The sequence below is a fragment of the Arachis duranensis genome, chromosome 5 (genome assembly GCF_000817695.3).
Source record: "Arachis duranensis cultivar V14167 chromosome 5, aradu.V14167.gnm2.J7QH, whole genome shotgun sequence".
NCBI classification, from domain to species: domain Eukaryota; kingdom Viridiplantae; phylum Streptophyta; class Magnoliopsida; order Fabales; family Fabaceae; genus Arachis; species Arachis duranensis.
This window is the reverse complement of record NC_029776.3, coordinates 78,568,206-78,575,244: the sequence shown is the minus strand read 5'-3', so window position 1 is coordinate 78,575,244 and position 7,039 is coordinate 78,568,206. Positions and strand designations below refer to the sequence as shown.

The following is a 7,039-nucleotide window of genomic DNA, read 5'->3' as shown; positions in this document are numbered from 1 at the left end:
TTTAAAAAAAAAATTTTAATCAAATCTTTTTAAAATTTTAATTTCAAAATCTTTTTCTAACTTCTTATCCTTTCAAAATTTATTTTCAAATCTTTTTCAACTAACTATTTCTTATCTTTTTCAAAACCACCTAACTACTTTTCCACTTCTAATTTTCGAAAATCACTAACCATTTTTTCAAAAATCTTTTTAATTAACTAATTTTATTAGTTTTTAAGTTTCTTGTATTTCTTTTTTTCAAATTTTCAAAACTAAATTAATTAAATAAAAATATTTTTCTTTTCCCTCTTCTTAAAATTCGAATACTCTCTCATCTCTTTCTATTTATTTTATTTATTTACTAATATTTCTCTTCTACTCATCTAATAATTCGAACCCTCTCCCTATCTCTATGTTCGAATTCTTCTTATTCTCTCTCTACCTCATTCTTCTATTCTTATTTTCCTTTGACACATAAAGGAATCTCTATACTGTGACATAGAGGATTTCACTACTCTCTTTGTTCTCTTCTTTCTCATATGAGAAAAAATAGGGATAAAGAAATTCTTGTTGAAACTGATCCTAAACCTGAAAGGACTCTAAAGAGGATGCTAAGAAAAGCTAAAGCACAACACTCCGGAGAGGACCTTAAGCAAATTTTGAAAAAGAGGCAGACATGGCAGCCGAACCTGAGAACAATGGTGGAGATGCAAGGAAGATGCTTGGTGACTTTACTGCACCAACGTCCAACTTCTACGGAAGAAGCATCTCAATTCCTGCAATTGGAGCAAACAACTTTGAGCTTAAGCCTCAATTAGTTTCTCTAATGCAGCAGAATTGCAAGTTTTATGGACTTCCATCAGATGATCTTCATCAGTTTTTAGCTGAATTCTTGCAAATCTATGACATTGTTAAGACCAATGGGGTTGATCCCGAGGTCTATAGACTTATTTTTTTCCCCGTTGCTATAAGAGACAAAGCTAGGATATGGTTGGACTCACAACCTAGGGAAAGCCTAAACTCTTGGGAAAAGTTGGTCAATACTTTCTTGGCTAAATTCTTTCCACCTCAAAAGATAAGCAAACTCAGAGTGGAAGTCCAAACCTTCAGACAGAAGGAAAGTGAATCCCTCTATGAAGCTTGGGAAAGATACAAACAATTGATCAGAAGGTGTCCTTCTGACATGCTTTCAGAATGGAGCATCTTATGTATATTCTATGATGGTCTGTCTGAATTGTCCAAGATGTCATTGGACCACTCTGCTGGTGTATCTCTTCATCTGAAGAAAACCCCTGTAGAAGCCTAGGAACTCATTGAGATGATTGCAAATAACCAGTTCATGTACACTTCTAAAAGAAATCTTGTGAATAATGGGATGACTCAGAAGAAAAGAGTTCTTGAGATTGATACTCTGAATGCTATATAGGCTCAGAACAAAATATTGACTCAGCAAGTCAATATAATTTCTCAAAATTTGACTGGATTGCAAGCTGCATCCGGTAGTACTAAAGAATCCTCCTCTGAAAGAGAAGCTTATGACCCTGAGAATCCTACAATGGACGAGGTGAATTACATGGGAGAATCCTATGGAAACACCTATAATTCTTCATGGAGAAATCATCCAAATTTCTCATGGAAGGATCAACAGAAGCCTCAACAAGGCTTCAATAATAATAATGGTGGGAGAAATAGGTTTGGCAATAGCAAGCCTTTTCCATCATCTTCTCGGCAACAGACAGAGAATTCTAAGCAGAGCCTCTCTGACTTACCAACCATAGTCTCTGATCTATCTAAAACCTCTCTCAGTTTCATGACTGAAACAAAGTCCTCCATCAGAAATTTAGAGGCACAAGTGGGTCAGCTGAGTAAAAGTGTTACTGAAAACCCTCATAGTACTCTCCCCAGCAATACAGAAAAGAATCCAAAGAGAGAGTGCAAGGCCATCCATATATCCAAAGTGGCCGAACCTATAGAGGAGGAAGAGGTAGTAATTTCCAGTGAGGAAGACCTCAATGGACGTCCACTGACCACTAAGGAGTTCCCTAATGATGAACCAAAGGAATCTGAGGCTCATACAGAGACCATAGAGATTCCACTGAACTTACTATTGCCATTCATGAGCTCTGATGAGTATTCTTCCTCTGAAGAGGATGAAGATATTATTAAAGAGCAAGTTGCTTAGTATCTAGGAGCAATCATGAAGCTGAATGCCAAGTTATTTGGTAATGAGACTTGAAAGGATGAACCTCCATTGCTCATCAATGAACTGAATGCCTTGGTTAAGCAGAAATTACCTCAGAAGAAACCGGATCCCGGAAGGTTCATAATACCTTGTACCATAGGCACCATGACCTTTGAGAAGGCTTTGTGTGACCTGGGGTCAGGTATAAACCTCATGCCACTCTCTGTAATGGAGAAACTAGGGATCTTTGAGGTACAAGTTGCAAGAATATCACTAAAGATAGCAGACAAATCAATGAAACAGGCTTATGGACTTGTAGAGGATATGATGCACGGAAACTTGTCTCTAAACAAATTTTCCTTTGGCAAGTATACCGAATTGTCGTCAAGTAAAAACTCACAATAGAGTGAGGTCGAATCCCACAGGGATTGATTGGTCAAGCAACTTTAATTGGAGGAATGTTCTAGTTGAGCTAAGCAGAAATTAAGTTGAGAATTGTAGAAAATTAAATGGTGGGAAAGTAAATTGCAAAATCTTAAATGGGGATTTAGGAAGATGAACATGAAAATAAATTGTAGAAAGTAAAGAGATTGGGTAAGATTAGAAATGGGGGATTCATTGGGCTTAGGAGATGTTGCATTCTCCGGATCAAGTTCATTCTCATCTCTTCCTCAATCAATGCATTCATTGATCTCCTTGGCAATCTTAGGTGATTGGATCCCAATTTCTTGGCAACCCAATCTCTCTAAGCTTGAACAATTGCTCAATTCCTTGATTTAATTACTCTTGGGAAGAGATGAAGTATGGTCACTAATTATACCACATGTATTTCCAAATCAAAGCGTTGGGAGGATTATATGTCACTATATCCGTCCAAACCCCAATTTGGTCCAACATGAGAAAGCATTTCTAGCATGATCTCCTCATCCCTTTTCCAAGGCTCAGAGGAGATCCAATTATGGAGAGTTTCTTTTCCAAGACAACTAACCAATTGATTTAAGATCAAAATTTTTCTAGTAAATCAAGAGAAAAGAAAGAGGAAGAAGAATGAAAACTATAATTGATCCATCAAATTACAACAGAGGTCCCTAACCCAATGAAAATGGGTTTAGTTGTTCATAGCGCTGGAAATGGAAGATGATAGAGAAGAGTACATTCTAAAGCAAACTAGAAATTACAGGAAAAGTAAATATACAGAGTGTAGTTCTCCAAAATGCCAAGCTCCTTTCTAGTTCAAAACTACTCCTATATATACTACTCTTCTTGATCTTCTAGTCAGCTCTTCAAGTCTTGGATATGAGCCTTTGATCTTGTGTTGAAGCAGTTACAATCTTCAGTGGGCTCAGCTTTGCTTGCAGAAAAAATGTGAGTCAGGCATGGGTGGACGTTAATTAGGACGTTAGTTGTGTTAATTTAAGTGAAAACGTGGGTTCGAGAACGTTAGTGACGATCACCTTTTTCACTAACGCTCCAAACCAAATTAATCCACGTTAACTTCAACGTTAGTGGCACTAACGTGACCACTAAGGTTGCCTCTTAGTCCTTCGCAGACGTTATTGGCATTCACCTTTACCAATAACGTTGCTTCTCAATCTTTCGCAAACGTTATTGGCATTCACCTTTACCAATAACGTTGCTCTTTGCTTCCTTTCCCCACGTTAGTGATCCATGTTAGTATAACTAACATGGCCTTTAACGTGGGCATGCCCAAGCTTCGAGAGCGTTAGTGACACTTACCTTTGTCACTAACGCTTCAAATGCCCCTTCTTCCCACGTTAGTGCCTCACGTTAATTGCATTAACGTGACCACTAACATGGTGGTGATTGCCATCTCCAACGTTAGTGACAAAGGTGAGTGTCACTAACATTGGCCTATCATTCCTTGCTCCATGTTACCCTTCACGTTAGTGGTCTTAACGTGACCACTAACATAGGCAATATTGGCTTAGTCTAACGTTAGTGACAAAGGTGAGTGTCACTAACGTTGGTGATTTCTTTCTCCTCCCATGTTATAGTTCACGTTAATTGCATTAATGTGACTCTTAACTTGGCTAAGTGTGCCCTTTTTAGAACGTTAGTAGTATTCACTTTTACCACTAACGTTGGAGCTCCCCTTTTCCTCCACGTTAGCTACCACGTTGTAATTAACGTGGCAACTAACGTGGGCTATGATGGCTTCGATGGCGTTATTGGCGATCACTTTTTCCATTAACGCTACAAGCTTATTCCCATTCCACGTTAGTGGTCACGTTAATTAGATTAACGTGGCTGCTAACGTGGCTCTTCCTTGCTTCCTTTGTCCTGAAATCAAGCAAATAAAGTGCATCAAAGCTCTGTTCCAAGTCATGAGATCATGCATTATCCATTTTATCATTCAATTCCTGCATAATTCTCATGAAATCATGTAAAGTTCTCAATGTTTGTTTGAATCAAGATGTAAGTGTATATCTACCCAAAACTTGCTTATTTACTAAGAAATTGCATGAAACTACCTTAAAACAGTAAAGAAAAGGTCAGTGAAACTGGTCAAGATGCCCTGACATCACAATACCAAACTTAAAGCTTGCTTGTCCCTAAGCAAGTACTGAAGCATAAGAATGATGAATGAATGAACAAGAGAAACAAGTTCTTATTATAGAAGTCAAGTTCTTGGCTTATGGAGTTTCATGCATAGCAACTTAGGTTCATTCCTTTACTGGTTTTTAGGTCCTTATCATGCTCTTGTATACTTGCTTGATTGCATCCTATGAGACTTCTTATTGATTGATCATCCCTTCTTTTCCAAAGTTTATTGCATCTTAGGCTACGTGCTCTGTGAGGGGGCAACTCTTTAAGATAAGCTTTCAGCCAACACTCCCGAACCAGTTGGTTCAAGGTGCTAGATGTTGAGACACCCCTAAGGACTTACTCCCTCAAGTATCTTTCCCCCATACATACACACCACAGGCACATGGTTTATTATTTTCTTTCTTGAGACCTTGGTGTCCATCACCTCTTTAGGTTACTAAGTGCTCTGTAGCAAAGGTTGCCCTTGATAGTGGACTTTCAGCTGATAATCCCGGGTTAGTTAACCCAAGTTACCAAGTGATAAGGCACCCTTGAGAGCTTATTCATCCAAGCATATCCCTTGCACAGGAGCACCACAGACACATGCCTCAAGATTCAAATTCTTGGTGCCTATCCTTATTTCTTATTAATTTTCTTTCTCTTTGAAACTCTCATTGTTCTTTTTCTTCTTCTTATTAGGATCTTGTTGTTTGGCTAATCTCAATAGGATGTGCTTCAAGCATGTGATTTAGAGCATATAGTTGCCTATATACCTTGTTGGTAAACCAACTTAGCTAATCAATTACCATACCACAAACATTGAGAACTCTACTTCACAAGATAGACCCCACTCTTGTTTTCATAACATTTTCTTTTATTTGACTTAGAGGACAAGCATACATGTAAGCAAGATGAAAAATGAAAGCCAGGGACTTAGGCCAACACACTTATATGTGAATAAAGAGGAACAAGCAGAATATGGATGTCTCTGAGAACACTATTTAATCATAGTTTTAATTAAAGTACTACAACTCAAAGACAGTTAAATACAATACAACCTCTTGATGTCTTTCTGTTTCTTCATTATCATCATCATCCTAGCTTTTGCATCCTTATTTGTCTCCTTGGATAATGATGTATGATTATTACATGAGATTGATTGAATTCCTGTAAAATTATTGGAAGTTGCTTATTCCCCCAAGCACTTGAAAAACAGTTAGCATGCATGTATGCTTGTGAATTTCTGAACTTAATTTGGTGTGTGAACACCAAACTTAGTTCCTTGCCTAATGCAACAAGTTGAATACATGCAGAAACCTCATGTGCTTTTATTAAGAAAATAACTATGAACTAGAAAAGCAAAATATGCATTAGAGATTAAACATCTGTCAAGTAGTTTCTCTGTTTGTTAGAGCAAATGCTTTATCATTGAAGGGTTGCAATGCACTCTTCAGATGGAGTCTTTGGTGGAACACCAAACTTAGAGTTCCACATTCACCCTTGGATTGTTTTGGTGTGCAACACCAAACTTAGCTCCTCACAATACAGAGAACTCTACTTGAATCTTTTATTGAGACACTAATGAAAAAAAAAACTACCTCAGATTGTGTTGCCTCCCAACAAAGCGCTTTTTTAGCGTCGCTAGCTCGACGGTTGCTTCTTTAGTTGAGATTATACTTCTGTTTGGGGTCTTCCCCCATGCTGCCCAAGTAGTGTTTGAGTCTTTGCCCATTCACAGTGAATGTCCTCCTTGAGCTTTCTTCCATGATTTCTTTGTGTCCATAAGGTGAGACCTTTGTGACCAAAAAGGGCCCCGACCACCTTGATTTGAGTTTTCCAGGGAAGAGTCTCAGTTTGGAGTTGTAGAGGAGTACATGTTGTCCTTCTTCAAAACTTCTTGGTGCCAAGTTTAGATCATGCCTCCTTTTTGCTTTTTCCTTATAGATCTTGGTGTTTTCATAGGCTTGAGATCTAAACTCTTCCAGTTCTTGCAGCTACAAGACCTTTTTTTCACCAGCAGCAGTATTGTCGAGGCTTAGTATCTTGAGAGCCCAAAAGGCTTTGTGCTCCAGCTCTAATGGTAAGTGACAGGCCTTTCCATACACCAGTTGATATGGGAACATTCCAATTGTTGTTTTGAAGGCTGTCCTGTACGCCCAAAGAGCATCATCCAACTTTTTCGCCCAGTCTTTTCTTGATGCCCCCACGGTCTTTTCCAATATCCTTTTTAACTCTCTGTTGGATATCTCGGTTTGCCCACTTGTTTGGGGATGATAAGGTGTGGCAACCTTATGCTTCACCACATACCTTAGGAGTAGAGTCTCCAATGGT

The 7,039-nt window shown here is 38.4% G+C and overlaps 1 non-coding gene across 1 annotated transcript; it reads right to left on the bottom strand.

Moving 5' to 3' along the window:
- Positions 1–1,060: 1,060 nt before the first annotated feature.
- LOC127748239 (small nucleolar RNA R71) lies at positions 1,061–1,164 on the bottom strand. The gene has a single exon (XR_008010181.1). It is a non-coding gene; the product is annotated as a small nucleolar RNA R71 (small nucleolar RNA).
- Between the last annotated feature and the right edge of the window lie 5,875 nt (positions 1,165–7,039).